A 22058-nucleotide genomic window follows, 5' to 3' on the forward strand; every position below is an offset into this window, starting at 1 on the left:
TCAGATGGCAGTAAGGTTTTGGATGCGGCAGGGACCTCAGAGTCCACCTAGACCAACCCCACTTTATAGGGAGATGAAACAGATCCAGAGAGGGAGGTGCCCCAGATCACACACCTGGGGTCAGGGCAGACTTCAGTAAGGACCATCCAGCCCAAGCCCAGAAGGGCTTCCCAGGCTGCCACGGGGCAACCCTTAAGTTGGGACTTGATGCACCGGGGGCTCACGCCTGTAATCCCAGCACTTAACACCCGTAATCCCAGCACTTTGGGAGGCTGAGGCAGGCAGATTGCTTGAGGCCAGGAATTCAAGACCAGCCTGGCCAAAATGACGAAACCCCCATCTCTAATAAAAATACAAAAATTAGCCGGGTGGGGTGGTGTGCGCCTGTAATCCCAGCTATTTGGGAGTCTAAGACAGGAAAATCGCTTGAACCCAGGAAGTAGAGGTTTTAGTGAGCCAAGATCGCACCACTGTGCTCCAGCCTGGATGACAGGAGACTCTGTCTCAATAATAATAATAATAATAAATAATGAACAGGTGATGGGATCCAGAACAGCTGTGAGGCCGACCTCTGCACCCACATGAAGGGATCCACAGGAAGAGGCCCCGAGGAGAAGGCAACTCCCATCATGGCCCCAGGGCCTGCTGGGCTTGCCTTATCATGGCCCCTTCCCATCAAAGCTGAGTTCTTATTGATGAAATTGGGACTATTTATCTGCCTGCCTCCTAGGGGTATGTGAGAACATCAAGATATAAGAGATAATGTAAGCCGGGCTTGGTGGCTCACGCCTGTAATCCCAGCAGTCTGGGAGGCTGAGGCAGGTGGATCACTTGAGGCCAGGAGATCGAGACCAGCTGGGCAACATGGCAAAACCCCGTCTCTACTAAAAATACAAAAATTAGCTGGGTGTGGTGGCGCATGCCTGTAATTCCAGCCACTCAGGAGGCTGAGGCAGGAGAATCACTTAAGCACGGGAGGCAGAGGTTGCAGAGGGCCAAGATCACGCCACTGCACTCCAGCCTGGGTGGCAGAGCGAGACTGGGGTCTTGCTATGTTGCACAGGCTGGTCTCAAGCTCCTGGACTCAAGCAATCCACCTGCCTCAGCCTCCCAAAGTGCTGGAATTACAGGTGTGAGCCACCATGCCCAGCCTTCCCTCTATTTTTATTTGTTTTTTTCTTTTCTGGTTTTCCTTTGTTTTTTATTTGCTCCTTGTTTCTCTATTTTTTTTTCTTTTTAGACAAAGTCTCACACTTGTTGCCCAGGCTGGAGTGCAATGGTGCGATCTCGGCTAACCACAACCTCTGCCTCCTGGGTTCAAGAAATTCACCTGCCTCAGCCTCCTGAGAAGTTGTGATTACAGGCATCCGACACCATGTCCGGCCCTGGCTAATTTTGTGTTTTTAGTAGAGACGGAGTTTCTCCATGTTGGTCAGGCTGATCTCAAACTCCTGACCTCAGGTGATCCTCCCGCCTCAGCCTCCCAGAGTGCTGGGATTACAGGCGTGAGCCACTGCGTCCAACTGTTTCTCTATTTTCACAATCTGTTCTTCCTCCTGTTTTCTGGCTCAACTAATGGTTCTACCTCCACTGAGCTGGTTAAGCTGGAAACTTCAAAGGCAGCCTTAATTCCTCCAGCAACAATCCCCGCTCCCACTCCATCTAATCAGGTCCCACATCCCTGTGATTCTTCCTTGCATGTAGCTTCCAATCTACGTCTTACTGATTGTTCCTTCCCTGGATAAGACTTTCGACAACAGCCTCTGCCTCCAGTCTCTTCCTGTCCAATTCATCGTATACACATCTAATTGTGACTCCCCACCAGCCAGCCCATCCCAAATAGAAAAAAAAGAAAAAAAACAACAGGCCAGGTACAGTGGCTGATGCCTGTAATCTCGGCACTTTGGGTGGCTGAGGTGGGAGGATTGCTTGAGGCCAGGATTCGAGACCAGCCTGGGTAACAAAGTGAGACTCTGTCTCCAAAACAAAACAAAAAAGACTCTTCTGGCCAGGTGCAATGGTTCATGCCTGTAATCCCAACACTTTGGGAGGCTAAGGCGGGCGGATCACCTGAGGTCGGGAGTTCAAGACCAGCCTGGCCAACATGGTGAAACTGTCTCTACTAAAAATACAAAAATAGCCAGGAGTGGTGGTGCGTGCCTGTAATCCCATCTAGTCGGGAGGTTGAAGCAGGAGAATCACTTGAACCCGGGAGACAGAGGTTGCAGTGAGCCGAGATCGTGCCACTGCACTCCAGCTTGGGCCACAGAATGAGGCTCTGTCTCAAAACAAAACAAAACAAAAATCAAATCCCTTCTATGGTTCATTTGGTTCTCAATACTATAGATATATCTGCCCCCATTCTTGTCTATCCTCTCATCCTCCCACCCTGCCCATCCATCCAACTGCTCATCTGTGCCCAGGATGCTCCTGGAACATCCTTCCCTCCTCCTGAGCTTAGAAGTGTCTTTCTCATCCTTCAGGACTGACCTCAAATGTTACCTTTCTTGACCCATCTGGACACAGCCGGTCCCTCGGGAGTCCCTTCCCACAATGGACAGCTTTGAACACAGCCTGCATCTCCCTAGGATGGGAGGGTCTGAGCCCAGGACTCCCTGGCTCACCTGTGAGCAAACTCAGGCCAAACATTGGCCTCACTGGTCTTTGAATCTTGAGTGCCCTGCCCCTTACTTCCAGCTGGAATTCCACCCCCACAGCACTCCACGTTTAACATCCACTGAAAAGCACAGAACAGGCCTGGAAGGCTCTCAGTTCCCTGACATAATTCAAACAGAAGGTGCGGTGGATGTGTCTTGGTAGAGCCTGACACCTACTGGTGAATCAAGATTCTGCAGCCTAGCCCTAAAGACCACACTGAGGTTCTCACTGCCAGACTCTGGCAAGGTTTTATAGTCTCCTTTAGGGGCACAGAAGTCCATTAATTCCCAGTAATGATATTTAAGCCAAACAATATTGCTTATGAAAGGGCCTTAAGTAACGTATGTTACTATGCTAATGCTAGTAGTAGGCGTGTGCAGAGGGCTGTAATGTTTACAAAAGGCATTTTTACTCATTATTTCATCTGACCCTTAAAAAGTCAGGAAAGGGGCCAGTTGTGGTGGCTCATTCCTGTAATCTCAGCACTTTAGGAGGCCAAGGCAGGAGGATTGCTTGGGCCCAGGAGTTTGAGACCAGCCTGGGCAACATAATGAGATCCCCATCTCTATTTCCATTTAAATTAATTTTTTTAAGTCAGGAAAGGCATATAATGGGATTATTATTATAATGCCTATTTTGCAGGTATTATGGAAGAGTGCATGGATGAGACCTGGGAAGGTCAGTGGGTTGGAGAGGGGTAGTCTAAAGGTTCTGTAACTTTGTCTACGGTGTTTTAATTTTTTTTTTTTTTTTTTGGAGACGGAGTCTCGCTCTGTTGCCCAGGCTGGAGTGCAGTGGCCGGATCTCAGCTCACTGCAAGCTCTGCCTCCCGGGTTCACGCCATTCTCCTGCCTCAGCCTCCCGAGTTGCTGGGACTACAGGCGCCCACCACCTCGCCCAGCTAGTTTTTTGTATTTTTTAGTAGAGACGGGGTTTCACCACGTTAGCCAGGATGGTCTCGATCTTCTGACCTCGTGATCTGCCCGTCTCGGCCTCCCAAAGTGCTGGGATTACAGGCTTGAGCCACCGCACCCGGCCCTTAGGTGTTTTAATTTTTATAAGGAGAATGTAATGAAATGTTATTACATTCATTAGCATAATAATTATGGCTATTAAAAGAAATAAGAGAGTATGACCGGGCACGGTGGCTCACACCTGTAATCCCAGCACTTTGGGAGGTCCAGGTGGGTGGACCACTTGAGGTCAGGAATTCAAGACTAGCCTGGCCAGCATGGTGAAACCCCGTCTCTACTAAAAACACAAAAATTAGCTGGGCATGGTGGCGGGCACCTGTAATCCCAGCTACTTGAGAGGCTGAGAGAGGAGAATTGCTTGGTCCTGGGAGGCAGAGGTTGCAGTGAGCCAAGATCACGCTGCTGCACTCCAGCCTGACAGAGTGAGACTCTGTCTCAAACAAACAAACAAACAAACAAATAAACAAAACCAAAATGGAAATAAGAAAGTATGGGTAGGCCCTGGAGCCAGACAGATCTCAAGTTGAATTTTGGCTCCATTTCTTTCTAGATATGAGCAAGTTCCTTAACCTCTCTGAATTTCAGTTTTCTTACCTGAAAAACAGGCTATAAACATGATTCCTCCCAGGGTCAATGTAAGAATTAAGTAAACCCGGCTGGGCGCGGTGGCTCAAGCCTGTAATCCCAGCACTTTGGGAGGCCGAGACGGGCGGATCACGAGGTCAGGAGATCGAGACCATCCTGGCTAACACGGTGAAACCCCGTCTCTACTAAAAATACAAAAAATTAGCCGGGCATGGTGGTGGGCGCCTGTAATCCCAGCTACACGGGAGGCTGAGGCAGGAGAATGGCGTAAACCCGGGAGGTGGAGCTTGCAGTGAGCTGAGATCCGTCCACTGCACTCCAGCCCAGGCGACAGAGCGAGACTCCGTCTCAAAAAAAAAAAAAAAAAAAAAAAAGAATTAAGTAAACCATGTATATAAAGCACCCAGCACAGTGGGTGACTGGCTCGACGCACCTGTCTCTCAACTTACTTGGTGGCTAGCTCTTGGAAGCTTCTGGATAATTATTTGTTTTGTTTTGTTTTTGAGACGGAATTTCACTCTTGTTACCCAGGCTGGAGTGCAATGGCACAGTCTCAGCTCACTGCAACCTCCGCCTCCCAGGTTCAAGCGATTCTCCTGTCTCAGACTCCCGAGTAGCTGGGATTACAAGTAAGCACCACCACGCTCGGCTAATTTTTGTATTGTTAGTAGAGATGGGGCTTCACCATGTTGGCCAGGCTGGTCTTGAACTCCTGACCTCAGGTGATCCACCTGCCTCGGCCTCCCAAAGTTCTGGGATTACAGGTGTGAACCGCCGCACCCGGCCTGGATTGTTTCTTTTAGAACTAAAAATAGAACTACTATCTGACGTGGCAATCCCGTTACTGGGTGTCTACCCAAAGGAAAATAGATCATTCTGCCAAAAAGACACCTGCACTTGTATGTTCATCAAAGCACTATTCACAATAGTAAAGACATGGCATCAATCCAGGTGCCCATCAACAGTGGGTTAGATAAGGAAAAGGTGGTACATATCCAACAAGGAATATTATGCTGCCATAAAAAAGAATGAAATCATGTCCTGTGCAGCAACATGGATGCAGCTGGAGGCCATTATCCTAAGTGAATTAACACAGAAACAGAACACTGAATACCGCATGTTCTCACTCATAAGTGGAAGCTCAACACTGGGTGCAAGTGGACATAAAGATTGGAACACCAGACACTGGGGACTCCAAAAGGGAGGAAGGGGACAAGTGTTGAAAAACTACCTATTGGGTACTGTGCTCACTATCTGGATGACGGGATCATTAGAATCTCAAACCTCAGCATCACACAATATACCCATGTAACAAACCTGCACATGTATTTTACCCCGAATCTAAAATGAATTTTTTTTTTTTTTTGAGATAGAGTCTTGCTCTGTTGCCCAGGCTGGAGTGCAGTGGTGCAATCTTGGCTCACTGCAACCTCCACCTCCTGGGTTCAAGTGATTCTCCCACCTCAGCCTCCTGAGTAGCTGGGATTACAGGTGCCTGCCACCACACCCGGCTAATTTTGTGTGTGTGTATTTTTAGTAGAGACAGGGTTTCACCACGTTGACCAGGCTGGTGTCGAACTCCTGACCTCAGGTGATCCACCGCCTTGGCCTCCCAAAGTGCTGGGATTATGAGTGTGAGCCACCTCGCCTGCCCACAGTCATTAAATTTAATGAGCAGCTGTGCAGTGCTTTGCTGACCACACAGTCTACAAGTGGAAGCCACTCACCTGCAGCATGCTGGGGGCATGACCAAATGCTGCCTATGCTGTCCTCTCTGATGCTCCCAGCAACCCTTACCAATGTGGACACTGAGATACAGAGACGTTAGTGACCTGCCCAGGATCTTGCAGGGAGTAACCACGACTGGTCATCTACCTGCCTGTTCCTTGCTTCCCCCCATATCCACAGCCCCCTTTCCCCAGGAGTCCACTCGGCACAGCAAGGGCTGAGATCACCTTTGGCTGACAATCTGTCAGCCTTTTAGGAGCGAGGCCATCCGCTGGGATATGTCTGCCCCATGGCACTCTCTGGGCACCAGCTGGGGATGTTGGAGCTGCCCCTGAGGAACCCTGAGAGCTGCAGCATAAATGAGTAATGAGATGAGGGCTGCAGTGCCACTCAGAGCCAAGAAAAGGTCAAGTGCTCTGCAATCATCAGGTCCTCTCCAGGACCAACATCAGACTGGAGAGGGGGCAGATCCTACAGGGCCCAGGAGAGTAGCCCACTACATAAGGTGCCTGAAAGTGGACCGTGCTGGTTAGGAAAGGGCCAGGGCCTCCGAAGAGGGAGGGCTTAGAGACTCCGAGTACCCCCTCACTCTGGTACCAACAAAAATGTGCATGAACATGGCCGGGCATGGTGGCTCACACCTATAATCCCAGAACTTTGAGAGGCCGAGGCGGGCAGATCACCTGAGGTCAGGAGTTCGAGACTAGCTTGGCCAACATGGTGAAACCCCATCTCTACTAAAAATACAAAAAAGAAAAAATTGGCCAGGCATGGTCACATGTGCCTGTAATCCCAGCTACTCGGCAGGCTGAGACAGGAGAATCACTTGAACCCAGGAGGCAGAGGTTGCAGCGAGCCGAGATCGCGCCACTGCACTCCAGCCTGGGTGACAGAGCGAGACTCCATCTCAAAAAACAAAACAAAACAAAAAATTGTGCAGAAACCATGTGACTCAGCCTCAGTTTTATCCTCTGTGAATCTAGGATTCTGGTTCTAATCCTGCTTACCCATGGCTGCTTTTGGGACTTTCACTGCTGCTAAGCCATCTCAGAAGTGTGCTTCCCTTCAGAGGAGGGGACACATGAAAGGCAGAATGAGTGGACGAAAAACAGTTTCAAATCAAGAGAAAAGTTCTCCTGGAGCTCTCAGGCAATTCACCAGGATGCTCTGGGTCAGGGTGTGCATGGCTGCTCCAAGGCCCTGCTGGCCCTGGCAGCAGCTTGTTGGTCTGCAGGGACCTGGACAGACCAGCCAGGTCTGTCCTCATTTTGGGAGGCACCATGCACTCACACATGTGGATGCAGCTGTGAAGGGGAAGATCAGGGTGCAGCGTGCTTGAAGAGGTAGGGCAGCGGGGCTGAACACGAGTGGCAGTGTGACCAGGTGTGAGGCGTGATGTGAGCCAGGTGAGTTCTGTGCTGGAAGCAGAGCCATCTCACTGAGCAGATACACAGGGAGGGTGAGGGAGTTCCAGCTGGGCAAGGAGTTCCAGCTAGAACCCTTAGGTCCTCCTGTGTAGCCCACAGAAAGCCAGCACAAGCTGCTATGCAGGGAGGGGTATGCTGGTCAGCCAGCCACAGACAGACTCAGGTACAAAGCACTGGGCACTTCTTGGCTTTTGGAGCTCCAGCTGAGGCTGGCTGGGGTAGCTGGGGCTGGTTGGAGTAGCTGAGACTGGTTGGAGTAGCTGAGGGCTGGATGGAGTAGCTGAGGCTAGTTGGAGTATCTGAGACTAGTTGGAGTAGCTGAGACTGGTTGGAGTAGTTGGGGCTGGTTGGAGTAGTTGGGGCTGATTGGAGTAGCTGGGGCCAGTTGGAGTAGATGAGGCTGGTTGGAGTAGCTGGGGCTGGTTGGAGTCACTGGGTGGGATCATGGAGGAGCATCAAGCCTCAAAGGGTGACTCCTATGGTCCCTCCCCTTGTAGATTCAGCGGAGACCTCTGAACACTTTGCGCCTGATATTAATAGATCTGTTTTTCCTCCTTACACTGCTGTTCCCCCCGTATTAAACACAGGTGTCCATGGTCCCTTTCCACAGATTTCACATCACAGGGGAAAGGGTGACTTCAAGCGTGGCTGAGCTATATGGAGATGCCAAGTGCACCCCCAGAACCTTTCCATTCTGCAAGATAGACCCCCTAAGCTGCCGGAAGTCAGGGGGTGCAGAGGTGAGCCAGGAAGACAGAAGCCTGAAATGGAGCCATGACTTCAAGAAGGGGGCAAGGAGAGACATGAGACGTGCTGTGGGAAGGAAGGCGGCACAGAGACATCCTGCCCAGAGAGCAGACCCTGGGACTGGGAGGCAGTGGGGACATTAAGAGGAATCAGGGTCAGGCTCGGTGACTCAGGCCTATAATCCCAGCACTTTGGGAGGCCAAGATGGGAGGATTGCTTGAGCACAGGAGTTTGAGGCCAGCCTGGACAACATAGTGAGACCTGGTCTCACTGGGCCTGCAGGTGCATGCCACCATGTCTGGCTAATTTTTTAATTTTTCTTAGAGATGGGGTCTCACTGTGTTGTCCAGGCTAGGAACATTTTTTTTTTTTTTTTTTTTTTTGAGACAGAGTTTTGCTCTTGTTACCCAGGCTGGAGTGCAATGGCACGATCTTGGCTCACTGCAACCTCCGCCTCCTGGGTTCAAGCAATTCTCCTGCCTCAGCCTCCCGAGTACTGGGATTACAGGCATGTGCCACCGCATCTGGCTAATTTTGTATTTTTAGTAGAGATGGGGTTTCCCCATGTTGGTCAGGCTAGTCTCGAACTCCCGACCTCAGGTGATCAGCCCACCTTGGCCTCCCAAAGTGCTGGGATTACAGGCATGAGCCACCGCACCCAGTCTGGAACATTTTTAAATGAAATCATAGCAAAGCACTTTTCCAATGCTCCTTGCCCTTTGAGTGAACCTAAATTACTATTAGCGGTAGTAGCGGCCAGTGACACTGAACACTATTTTCCAAGCACCCACTATGCACGGCCATGCCTACCTCTGAATCTGAGAGGTCAGAAATAAAGGAGCCAGACAGAGGGTGGAGGAAAACAGAGGTTGTTACTGCCGGCTGCGGTTCTTCACCCCAGCTGCACACTCCAATTACCTGGGAAGCCTGGGCCCCGCCCCAGGGATTCTGATGTAATGGGTCTGGGATCAGCCTGGGCATCAGAACTTGAAACTTCCCCCAGGAGGTTGTGATGTGTAGCCAAGACTGTGAACAACTGAACTACCGCAGCCAGGACTCAGGAACCCCCGGCCTGGTCTTGGCTGAAGCTGAGGGCTGCAGGAAGCGAGGAAGTGTGGCACTTCCCTTACTGCTTCTCCTACATGGGGAATTTCCAGGCTCCCACCTGGAATTTTCCATCTCTTGGTCAAAGGTTCAGCATAGGAGGAGACCTCTGAACGCTTTGCCCCTGATATTAATAGATCTGTTTTTCCTCCTTACACTGCTGTTCCCCCCGTATTAAACACAGGAGGTGTCCATGGTCCCTTTCCACACATTTCACATCACAGGGGGAAGGGTGACTTCAAGCGTGGCTGAGCTATATGGAGCTGCCTAGTATACTCCCAGAACCTTTCCATTCTGCAAGACAGACACCCTTAAGAAAAACACCTGACCTGGGCTTAGGATCCCACTATTAGCTGGCGGGTTCTGGGCAGCAAAGATCTGCCGGATTTCTAAAGCCTCTCCAGGCAGGCTGCGGGTGGCCGGCAGGGGTCAGAGGGCCTTTTAGAGGCACCAGGACAGACAGGAGCCACTCAGCCAAGTCCCTGAGTCAGCAAACAGCCTGGACACCTTGCCTCAGGGGTGCCCCAGGCTGCCAGACCTCTCTGCCCCTGCCCGCCAAATCCTCCCTGTAAGTGGTAATTTGGAGCACCCTTAATGTTCAGGAGCTTCCAGCCTTGTACTGGGAGAGGTTTTCCCACCGCTTCTCCCCTGGAGGACAAGTCCAGGGACGTGTCTCTGCCCAGTTATCTCTCTCTCTCTCTTTTCTTTTTTTTTTTTTTTTTTTTTTTTTTTTTTTTTTTTGAGACGGAGTCTCGCTCTGTCGCCCAGGCTGGAGTGCAGTGGCCGGATCTCGGCTCACTGCAAGCTCCGCCTCCCAGGTTCACGCCATTCTCCTGCCTCAGCCTCCGGAGTAGCTGGGACTACAGGCGCCCGCCACCTCGCCCGGCTAGTTTTTTGTATTTTTTAGTAGAGATGGGGTTTCACCGTGTTAGCCAGGATGGTCTCGATCTCCTGACCTCGTGATCCACCCGTCTCGGCCTCCCAAAGTGCTGGGATTACAGGCGTGAGCCACCACGCCCGGCCTCTCTTTTCTTTTTTTTTTTCTTTTTTGAGACAGAGTCCCCCTCTGTCACCCAGGCTGGAGTGCAGTGGTGCAATCTTGGCTCACTGAAACCTCTACCTCCTGAGTTCAAGCAATTTTCCTGTCTTAACCTCCTGAGTAGCTGGGATTACAGGCACACACCACCTCGCCTGTCTAATTTTTGTATTTTTAGTAGAGACGGGGTTTCGCCATGTTGGCCAGGCTGGTCTCAAACTCCTGGCCTCAAATGATCCAAAGTGCTGGGATTACAGGCATGAGCCACCCCACGTGGCTCTGCCCAGTTATCTCCAAAGCAGTGTTCCAGGAGCATGGACCAGGCTGAGGGCAGGAAGTACCAGCTCAGAGTCGCCTGTAGTGGCTCAGAGCTGGTGTCCCCGCCCTGGGGAGGTTGGCAGCCAGGCTAATTCCATGTTATCACGGCTTACAGGAAGCCAGCTTGGCCCGGCTGTCAGCCAGCAGCAATTTACCGGCCTTGGGGGCAGAGGGAGGGAGAAGAGGGAAGAGAAAGGAAAACACAGCCCTCTCCCCATTACACAAAAAATTGATCCTGGGTTATTTTTAGGTGCTTATTCATCCCACACATTTCTTTTTGAGAGCCACGACATGAGCTCTGCAACCAAAGCCATTTAGCAAGAGACAGCTGCCCACATAGGTGGAGGGAGGGGCATGGGAGGACTCAGCCCGCATGAAAACGGGGGAGGGTGAGAGGGTCTTCAAGGACCTGAGGCCAGGCATGGTGGCTCACGCCTGTAATCCTAGCACTTTGGGAGGCAGGTGGATCACCTGAGGTCAGGAGTTTGAAACCAGCCTGGCCAACATGGTGAAACCCTGTCTCCATGAAAAATACAAAAATTAGCTGGGCGTGGTGGCACGTACCTGTAATCCCAGCTACTCGGGAGGCTAAGGCAGGAGAATCGCTTGAACCCAGGAGGCAGAGGTTTCAGTGAGCTAAGATTGTGCCACTGCACTCCAGCCTGGGTGACAGAGTGAGACTGTCTCAAAAAAAAAAAAAAAAAAAAAAAAAAGCACTATATGTATGTTATATGTATGTTAATTTTTTCATTGTTTTAAGTTTACATTTTCTTTTTTTAAGAGATAAGGTGTTGCTCTGTTATCTGGAGTGCAGTGGTGCGATTATAACTCACTGCAGCCTCCAACTCCTGGACTCAAACAATCCTCTCACCTCAGCCTCCTGAGTAGCCAGGACTACAGGTGCACACCACTGCTCCTGGCTAATTTTTAAACTTTTTGTAGAAATGGCGTCTTGTTTTTGTTGCCCACGCTGGTCTTGAACTCCTGGGCTCAAGCGATCCTCCTACCTTGGCCTCCCAAAGTGCTGGGATCACAGGCATGAGCCACCATGCCCAGCTACATGTTAATTATTACTGTTAGTGGAAAAAAAAAAACTCATTTATAATACTATATTAGAGTAGGATAGAATGTGAAGATCAGAGCCACAGAAAGTCTGAAGTGGGGAAGAGGTAAAATAGAAAGTCATATTCACAGTCGAACTCCTACCAATGATGAGTGTGGAAGAGGCTTTATATCTTTTTAGATGTGAATGCTAAAACTTAGTTTCTCCCCTTGAACAGGGTAATACCCACTCTTGAGGGTCGTAAAGGGTTAATGCAAATAGAAACCCCCAGCAAAGCTCACAGGAGGTGCTCCTGAGGTCAGCTGAGTGTGACAGTTAATTCCATGTGTCAACATGATTGGGCCACGGGGTGCCCGGATATTTGGCTAAACAGTATATGTGGGTGTGTCAGTGAGGGTGTCTCTGAAAACCCTGGTAAATAACCTATATATGTCGGCCGCATTCATTAGGATATGTGATTTGGGTAATAAAGGTTTGGGAGAAAAAAAAAATCTGATCTCATTAAGCAGAGGAATTCCTATTCCTCCCCAGGCTGGGGGCCTGCTCTGGGAATCTCACTGGCAATGAAGCACTTGATGAGATGTGTCCACAACTGTCAGATATCACCCACATCAAGCCTTAGGCACACACTAGTTATGTCATCTGAGGCATCTTACTCTCTGTGGACCTCAGGGTATCTATTAATAAAATAGGTATAGACTAGGCATGGTGGCTTACACCTGTAATCCCAGCACTTTGGGAGGCTGAGGCAGGAGGATTGCTTACGGCCAGGAGTTCGAGACCAGCCTGGACAACATAGTGAGACCCCATCTCTACAGAAAATAGAAAAATTAGCAGACTGTGGTAGTGCATGCCTGTAGTCCCAGCTAATCAGGAGGCTGAGGCAGAAGGATCACTTCAGCAGAGGAGGTTGAGGCCTTATGCCTGTAATCCCAGCACTTCGGGAGGCTGAGGCGGGTGGATCACCTGAGGTCAGGAGTTTGAGACTAGCCTGGCCAACATGGTGAAACACTATCTCTACTAAAAATACAAAAAATTAGCCAGGCGTTGTGGCGGGCGCCTATAATCCCAGCTACTTGGGAGGCTGAGGGACTTGTTCTCGGACCACTGAGTGATCGCCGGGGCCAAGGCCTTTGTCTTTCTCGTTTGTGGCTGAATCCCTGCCTCCCGAGCTGTGCCTGGCATGGAGCAGACACTCAGTCAGTACTTGTTGAATTTGTGAGTGAATGCATGCAAGAAATCACTTCACTGTGCCAGGCCCTATTCTGAGTGCTGGGCACACAAAGTCTTTGCACTCCAGCCTGGGTGACAGAGTGAGACTGTCTCAAAAAAAAAAAAAAAAAAAAAAAAAAAGAAAGAAAGAAAAAGAGAAGACAAGCAAAGAAAATAAATAAGCCAGACGCAAAGGGATAAATATTGTATGAGTCCACTTATATGAGGATCTAGAATAAGCAAAGTCATGTTAACACAAAGTAGATTATTAGTAAGAGTTTCTGTTTGGGGTGATGAAATATTATGAAAATAGCAGGGATTGTTGTACAGCATTATAGATGTAATTAATGCCACTGAATTGTATACTTAAAAAATGGTTACAGGCTGAGTGCAGTGGCTCACGCCTGTAATCCCAACATTTTGGGAGGACAAGGTGGGTGGATCACTTGAGGTCCACTTGAGGTCATGAGCCTGGCCAACTTGGTGAAACCACATCTCTACCAAAAATACAAAAATAAGCCGGGCATGGTGGCGCGTGCCTATGGTCCCAACTACTCAGGAAGCTGAGGCGGGAGGATCACTTGAGCCTGGGAAGTGAAGGCTGCAGTGAGCCATGATCGTACCACTGCACTCCAGCCTGGGTGACAGAGCGAGACTCTGTCTCAAAAAGAAAAAAAATAAAATAAAATGGTGACAAGGGCAAACATTATGTTATATATATTTTATCCCAATTTTTTTTTTTTTTAAAAAAGCACAAACATACACACACCAAAACAGATGGTAGGCACAGACCATGGGTTAGTGAAATAGACCAAATCTATATATTTATCGGAATTTAGTTTATAATAAAGGTGGCATTTCAAATTAGTAGGGAAAGGGCAGGCTATTCAGGTGGTACCAAACAGTGAGAAGAAATTCTCACTCTGGGGGAATAACATCCCAGCTTGCGTAAGGAGCCAAAGGCACAAAGCAAAGCAAAGCTATGAACTTAGAAAAAAAAGAAAAATCTGTTTACAACTTTAGTATTGAGAAGACCTTTTCCTTTTTAAGACGGAGTCTTATTTTTATTGCCCAGGCTGGAGTGCAATGGCATGATCTCGGCTCACTGCAACCTCCGCCTCCTGGGTTCAAGCAATTCTCCTGCCTCAGCCTCCCAAGTAGCTGGGATTACAGGTGCCTGCTACCACGCCCAGCTAATTTTTGTATTTTTAGTAGAGACAGGGTTTCTCCATGTTGGTCAGGCTCGTCTCGAACTCCTGACCTCAGGTGATCGGCCTGCCTCAGCCTCCCAAAGTGCTGGGATTACAGGCGTGAGCCACTGCGCCTGGCCGAGAAGACCTTCTTAAGCAAGATATAGAATGATGAAACCGTAAAGGAAAACATTTGTCCTGCAGTGGTACAGTCTTTGAACAGGACAATCTGGCAGGGTCTAATAAATTTCAAATACACACATAGTCTGACCCCCTGGGAATCTATCCTAGAGGAATGTTCCCACAAATTCACAGTGAGCCATGTTCAAGGACATTCCCTGAAGCACTGTTCCCAAGGGAAAGGCAAAAACAACTTGAATGTTCCAGCAATAGTAGAAAGTTGACCCAGCAATCCCTTTGCTGGGTATCAACCCAAAGGAAAATAAATCGTTCTGCCGAAAAGACATATGCACATGTATGTTTATTGCAGCACCATTTACTGCAATAGACATGGAATTAACCCAGGTGCCCATCCATGGTAGACTGGAGAAAGAAAATGCAGTACATATACACCACAGAATACTATGTAGCCATAAAAAAGAACAATATTGGCCAGGCATGGTGGCTCATGCCTGTAATCCCAGCAGTTTAGGAGGCGAGGTGGGCGGTTCAGCTGAGGTCAGGAGTTCGAGACCAGCCTGGCCAACACGGTGAAACTCTGTCTCTACTAAAAATACAAAAATTAGCCAGTCGTGGTGGCAAGCGCCTGTAATCCCAGCTACTTGGGAGGCTGAGGCAGGAGAATCGCTTGAACCTGGGAGGCGGAAATGGCAGTAAGCTGAAATTATGCCATTGCATTCCAGCCTGAGGGACAAGAGCGAGACTTTGTCTCAAAAAAAAAAAGAGAGAAAGAAAAGAAAAAAGAACAATATCATGTCCTTTGCAGCACATAGATGCAGCTGGAGGTCATTTTCCTAAGTGATTAAACAGAAAAGAAACAGAAAACCAAATATTGCATGTTCTCACTTATAAGCAGGTGCTAAACACTGAGTGCATGGACATAATGCTGGGAAGAATAGACCCTGGGGACTCCAAAATGCAAGAGGGAAAGAGGGGGAGAAAGGTTGAAAAACTACCTGTTAATACTAGGTATTATATGGGTGATGGGATCATTTGAAGCCCAAACCTTAGCATCACACAATATGTCCATGCAACAAACCTGCACGTGTACCCCCTGAATCTAGAATTTAAATACACACACACCCACACACATTTAAATGAAGGAAAAGAAAATTAGGGTGCTTTCATTCTAAGAAATACTACGCAGGAGTTAAAAAGAATGTGGTTGATCTAAAGATATCGACAGATACAAATTTCAAAAACAAACTCTATACCCTGGGACACTCCAAAAGGATTTACTTGCTGACTTGCCAGCCTCTTCCTCATTTTTTTTTTTAGACAGAATCTTGCTCTGTTGCCCAGGCTGGAGTGCAGTGTTGTGATCTCGGCTCACTGCAGCCTTCACCTCCCAGGTTCAAGCGATTCTCTTGCCTTCCCAGTAGCTGGGATTACAGGCACCTGCCACCACACCCAGCTAGTTTTTGCATTTTTAGTAGAGATGGGGTTTCACCATGTTGGCCAGGCTGGTCTCGAATTCCTGACCTCAGGTGATACCCCCCTGCCTTGGCCTCCCAAAGTGTTGGGATTACAGGCGTGAGCCACTGTGTCCGGCCTCTTCTTCATTTTTTGAAGGAATTCTGGAGGGTGGAGAACAAATCTGCCCAGCTTCAGGACTAGTTTGTGGAGGTCATTTGAAGACCTGCCAGAATTGAGAAAAGGGTTGAAATGTCCTCCCAGCAGCTAAATTTTGCGGGCAGGAAAGGAGGCACAGAAGTCGCTGGGTTTGGGTATTGGCATGCGTGCAGTGGGAGCCAAGGGAGGAAAAGGGAAAGGAAAAAGGCTGTCAAAACAGCAGGAGGCCGGGCGCCATGGCTTGTGCCTGTAATCCCAACACTTTGGGAGGCCGAGGTAGGAGGATCACTTGAGCCCAGGAGTTCCAGACCAGCCTGGCAACGTGGCAAAATCCCATCTCTACAAAAGATTAAAAAAAAAAAAAAAAATCACCTGTAGTAATAGCTACTCAGGAGGCTGAGGTGGGAGGATCATCTGAACCTGGGGAGGCTGCAGTGAGCTGTGACTGTGCCACTGCACTCCAGTCTGGGTGACAGAGTGAGACGCCATCTCAAAAAACCACACACATACACACAAAAACAAACAAACGAACAAACAAAAAACAGGAAGAAAGCAAACTAAGGCAGGACTATGCGAATGTGAAAAGGGCCAGGGCCATACATACCAAGTACAGTGAAATTCCAATGACTCGCCAGTCATTCGCTGGGTGGAAACACATCAAGTAATATTGACATGTTCTCACACACTGCTTTGGGTCATTTTGTCTCGTCCTACTTCTGGCCAGTCCCAGGGTTGAAAGTGTTATGGCAAACCCAGAGCAATCTTGCAAATGGCTTTCCCCCAAATCCTGAAGCCTGCTAAAACATTTGGCCTTGGACTCACTAGGTGTTCTAGCGTCCCCCACGCTGGTGCCTATAACACTCCCCTTCTTCTAGCTCCTTCCCATCTTAGTAAGAGGAGGGAATGCCCGTTGCCGGACATGCATCCTCATCTTTAATATTCACAATGCTTTGTGGAAATTACTGTTATTAGAAAGGTAAGCAGGGCCAGCCGCGGTGGCTCATGCCTGTAATCCCAGCACTGTGGGAGGCCAAGGCGTGTAGATCACTTGAGGTCAGGAGTTCGAGATCAGCCTGGCCAACGTGGCAAAACCCTGTCTCTACAAAAAATACAAAAATTAGCCAGGTGTGGTGGCACACACCTGTAATCCCAGCTACTTGGGAGGCTGAGGCAGGAGAATCACTTGGGCCTGGGAGGCAGAGGTTGTAGAGAGACAAGATTGAGCCACTGGACTCCAGCCTGGGTGACAGAGCGAGACTCCATTTCAAAGAAAAAAAAAAAGGAAGATAGGCAAGAACAAGGCCAGAAACAGGATCAGCCCTGGGGCTATTCGCCTCAAAAGCTCATGGTCTTCCCCTTAGTGGATGCTGCTAAGAAAGCATTTTATTGAGTACCCACTATATGCGAGCACTTTTAAGTGCTCTAATGGATGTAAAATAACTCAGGTGGGTGGATCACGAGGTCAAGAGATCGATACCATTCTGGCCAACATGGTGAAACCCGGTCTCTACTAAAAATACAAAAATTAGCTGGGCGTGGTGGTGTGCACCTATAGTCCCTGCTACTCAGGAGGCTGAGGCAGGAGAATTGCTTGAACCCGGGAAGCAGAGGTTGCAGTGAGCCATGATAGCGCCATTGCACTCCAGCCTGGCAACAGAGCAAGACTCCGTCTCAAAAAACAAAACAAAACAAAACACACACAAAAAACTCAGGTTCTGCTGTCAAGAGAGCCTAAATCTACTGCCGAAGTATTTAAGATATGGTACATGGTAAAAAATGGCAGCATGGACCTGGAGCAGTGACTCACACCTGTAATCCCAGCATTTTGGGAGGCTGAGGTAGGTGGATCACTTGAGATCAGGAGTTCGAGACCAGCGTGGCCAACATGGCAAAAGCCCGTTTCTATTAACAATACAAAAACTAGCTGGGCATGGTGGTGTGCACTAGTGGTCCCAGCCACTTGGGAGGCTGAGGCAGGTGAATCGCTTGAACCCAGGAGGCAGAGGTTGTAGTGAACCGAGATTGCACCACTGCACTTCAGCCTGGGTGGCAGATGGAGACTGTCTCAAAAACGAAAACACACAAAAAAAGGCAGCATGATTACTTGATTGGTAAGAGAAGCATTACGAGAATGCTACAGAAGTTAAGAGCAGGGAGGGAATGCAACCGGTAGACAGGATCAGCAAAATACCATCAAGACGAATAATGTTTGGGGCATATGAAAATAGTAAAAGCACGTGTTTGTTGGCCTCCTTCCAGCTCTTTCCATCATGCCCTGAGGAATCCCTCTGGCCATTACAAAAAGAGAAAAAAAGCAAACAACGACAAAAAACCAACAATACCACAAAACCAACAAAGAACCCCCTTCATCCTGAAAGGCCTCAGCGCCCTCTCTGCATCTCTTTGTTTATTATTATAGAGAATGGGGAAAGCATAAAGAGGGAAGAGGACCAAAGACAGAGCATCGGGGAAGGCCTGCATTTAGGGTGGGAAGAGCAGTCACTGCAGGAAGCAAAGAAACTCAAGAGACACCAAGTAACCGGCGTGGTGGCTCACGCCTATGATGCCAACACTTTCAAAGGCCGAGGTGGGAGGATCATTTGAGCCCAGGAGTTCAAGACCAGCCTGGGCAACATGGCGAAGTCCTGTCTCTACCAAAAATACAAAAATTAGGCAGGTGTGGTGATGCCCTCCTGTAGTCCCAGCTACTCAGGAGGCAAAGGAGGGAGGATCACTTGAGCCTGGGAGGTCGAGGCTGCAATGAGCCATCTTTGCATCACTGCATTCCAGCCTAGGTGACAAAATGAGACCTTGTTTCAAAAAAAAAAAAAAAAAAAAAAAAAAAAAAAAAAGGCCAGGTGCAATGGCTCAGGCCTGTAATCCCAGTACTTGGGGAAGCCAAGGCAGTTGGATCACCTGAGGTCAGGAGCTCGAGACCAGCCTGGCCAACATGGCAAAACCCCGTCTCTACTAAAAATACAAAAAATAGCCAGGCTTGGTGGTGCATGCCTGTAATCCCAGCTACTGAGGAGGCTGAGGCAGGAGAATCGCTTGAACCTGGGAGGTGGAGGTTGCAGTGAGCTAGGATCACGCCGCTACACTCCACCCTGAGCAACAGAGTGAGACTCAGTCTCAAAAAAAAAAAAAAAAGGGCGAGGAGGGACACCAAATCGAAGATAAGGACTGTGGGGGGCCCTGAAAAAAGGGGGAGCGGGTCCAATCCTGCAGAGATCCCCAAGGATGTGAAGCAGGGAATGGGGAGGAAAAGGTGCTATACGTGCTGTTAGGTCCTGATGCCATCTTGGGGGCAGCCGCAGCAGAGCAACTCAGGCCTAAGTCCAAATGTGTGCCTTGGAGCCACTGAGGGGAGATGGGCAGAGGGAGGTGGTGAGAGAGATTTCTCTTTGGGAAAGGCTGGTGGTGAAGGGCAGGGAATCACAGGAAGTTCCCTGAGAGTGTGGAAAAATCCAGAGGAGACAGTCAGGCTTTTAAGGATGAAGAAGATTTGCACATGGTGGGAGGCAGAAGGAACGGAGTGAGGAGGAAGCGCAATGGGAGATAGATGGATGGGTGGGCAGGGTCTCTGAGGAGAGGTGGACTGGAGAGTGGGTGGGTGGGTGAGCCACGAGGGGTGAAGGTGGAGGGGAGGGAGGAGGGGAGGGAGGGGGCGTAGCTGGCGATGTCATGGGGGATGATATCAGAGATGACGAGGAGGCTCACACTGGAGGGTCTCCACTATTTTTGTTTGTTTGTTGTTTGAGACAGGGTCTCGTTCTGTCACCCAGGATGGACTACAGTGGTGTGATCACAGCACATGGCAGCCTGGAACTCCTGGGCTCCAGTAACGCTCCCACCTCAGCCTCCCAAGTAGCTGGGAGTACAGACCTGCACCACCATGCCCAGCTATTTTATTATATTTGGCAGAGATGAGGTCTTGCTACGTTGTCCTGGCTGGTCTCAAACTCCTGGTCTCAAGCAATCCTCCTACCTTGGACTCCCCCAGTGCTCAGACTACAGATGTGAACCACCATGCCTGGTTGGAAAGAGGTATTTATTTATTAAATTAATTAATTAATTAATTAATTTTTGAGATGGTGTCTCTCTCCGTAGCCCAGGCTGGAGTGCAGTTGCACGATATCAGCTCACTGCAACCTCCATCTCCCAGGTTCAAGTGATTCTCCTGCCTCAACCTCCCTAGAAGCTGGGATTGTAGGCAAGCACCACCACGCCTGGCTAATTTTTGTATTTTTAGTAGAGACAGGGTTTCAGCATGTTGGTCAGTCTGGTCTCGAACTCCTGACCTCAAATGATCCACCCTCCTCGGCCTCCTGAAGTGCTGGGATTACAGGCGTGAGCTATGGTGCCTGGCCTGGAAAGAGGTTTTTAAAGGTTAGAGGATACAAGGGCCTGTTTATAGGCTGAGAGGAGGAATAATTATTGAAGACACGAAGGAGAATGGCGACAGGGACAGAGCAAGGTCTCAGAGGACACCAGCACAGGTGGCTAAGATCCGAGCCATTTCCTGCAGCGTCACCACACCAGCGACCCACGCTGAGGCTTCCTCAGTGAAAATCCCCACCTTTTTTTCTAAATGAACTGCTGCAAGCCATGGCTGCCCATCTGATATTTGCATGCCTGTGAGTTTCAGATGTAACTACAAGAATTTACACTTATCCTAATTACGTTTCATAATCTGTCTTTATGATCATCTGTTCTGGTACAACGACCAAGAAAACATTCAGTGGGTGGTTTGGCAAGTTCTGTTTTGAATCAGCTGTGCACCAGGTGTGTGCCAGGCCAGTAGGAAGGTCCCGAAAAGAGTCTTTGCTCTCCAGATGTCTGTAGTATAAGTGGGAAGGCAAACTCAAAGACAGATAATATAAACAAATATAGTGTCCAGGCCAGGAGGGGTGGCGTACACCTGTAGTCCCAGCTACTCAGGAGGCTGAGGTGGGAGGATCGCTGGAACCTAGGCAGTCAAGGCTGCATTGAGCTATGATTATATCACTGCACTCCAGCCTGGGTGATAGAGTGTGTCATCCTGGTGGCACTGCTCCTACCCCTACAGCAGGCGAGGCTGACTGACATAGGAGGCAGATGGTCAGTTCAGGGTGTTTGCCAGGGGACAGGAGCAGATCTGAGTTTTGATGCATCACTGACCACTGTGCAGGGACAGCTCTGAGGATGGCCAGGGTGGAGATAGGATCAGTGAGGAGGGTGCTGCCAAGTTCTGGGTGTAATAGACAAGTCCTGACCACGAGCAGTGAAAATAGGAAAGAGATGAGAGAACAGAGCCAGGGAGTATTTAAGAGGTAAAACCCAGCAGGAGACGGTAATGGAAGGGAGCGGGAGGGGAGTGGAATAGTGAGTGACATGTTGACTTCTAGTTTTCTGACTCAGCTAATCGGTAAAGCAACGGTCCTACTAAGGCAAGATTTCATGGGATCAGAACACAGGGAGGTGTCAGCCTCTAGCAGGGGAACAGATACTTTCATCTATATATACGCAGATATATATAAAATTATTATTATTATTATTATTTTGAGACAGAGTCTTGCTCTGTCACCCAGGCTGGAGTGCAGAGGTGCAGTCTCGGCTCACTGCAACCTCCGCCTCCCAGGTTCAAGCAATTCTTGTGCCTCAGCTTCTCGAGTAGCTGGGATTACAGGTGTGTACCACCACACCTGACTAATTTTAGTATTTTTAGTAGAGACAGGATTTCACCATATTGGCCAGGCTGGTCTTGAACTCCTGGCCTCAAGTGATCAGTGTGCCTTGGCTTCCCAAAGTGCTGGAATTACAGGCATGAGCCATCATGCCCGGTCCAGATACCTTCCAGTTCAACAGAGAGAAGGAAGAGATTAATTTGGGTTCATATATATTGAGATGTCTGGTTGGCTGGGTTTAGTGGTTTGCACCTGTAATCCTAGTTCTTTGGGAGGCCAAGGTGTTCGAAACCAGCCTGGGCAAGATAGTGAATATAGTGAGACCCTGTTTCTACAAAAAAAGAAAAAATTAGAAAGGCATGGAGGTGCACACCTGTAATCCCAGCTAGCCAGGGGGTGGAGGGGGGAGGATCGTTGGAGGCCAGGAGTTGGAGGTTACAGTGAGTTATGATCAAGCCACTGCACTCCAGCCTGAGTGACAGAGCAAAACCCTATCTCTATAAAAAATAAGAATAATTTAAAATAATAATAATAAGGGTCTGGTTGCAGGAAGCAGAGGGCATTTCCATCAGATAAATTTGGTTTTCTGTGTAAAATT

General features: G+C 49.1%; 1 protein-coding gene across 1 annotated transcript in view; it reads right to left on the minus strand.

The window, feature by feature from the left end:
- The window catches only part of HIP1 (huntingtin interacting protein 1), a 204382-nt gene that overhangs the window by 109609 nt on the left and 72715 nt on the right, over positions 1–22058 (minus strand). The window lies entirely within an intron of this gene.

Source organism: Macaca thibetana, chromosome 3, assembly GCF_024542745.1.
Source record: "Macaca thibetana thibetana isolate TM-01 chromosome 3, ASM2454274v1, whole genome shotgun sequence".
NCBI classification, from domain to species: Eukaryota; Metazoa; Chordata; class Mammalia; order Primates; family Cercopithecidae; genus Macaca; species Macaca thibetana.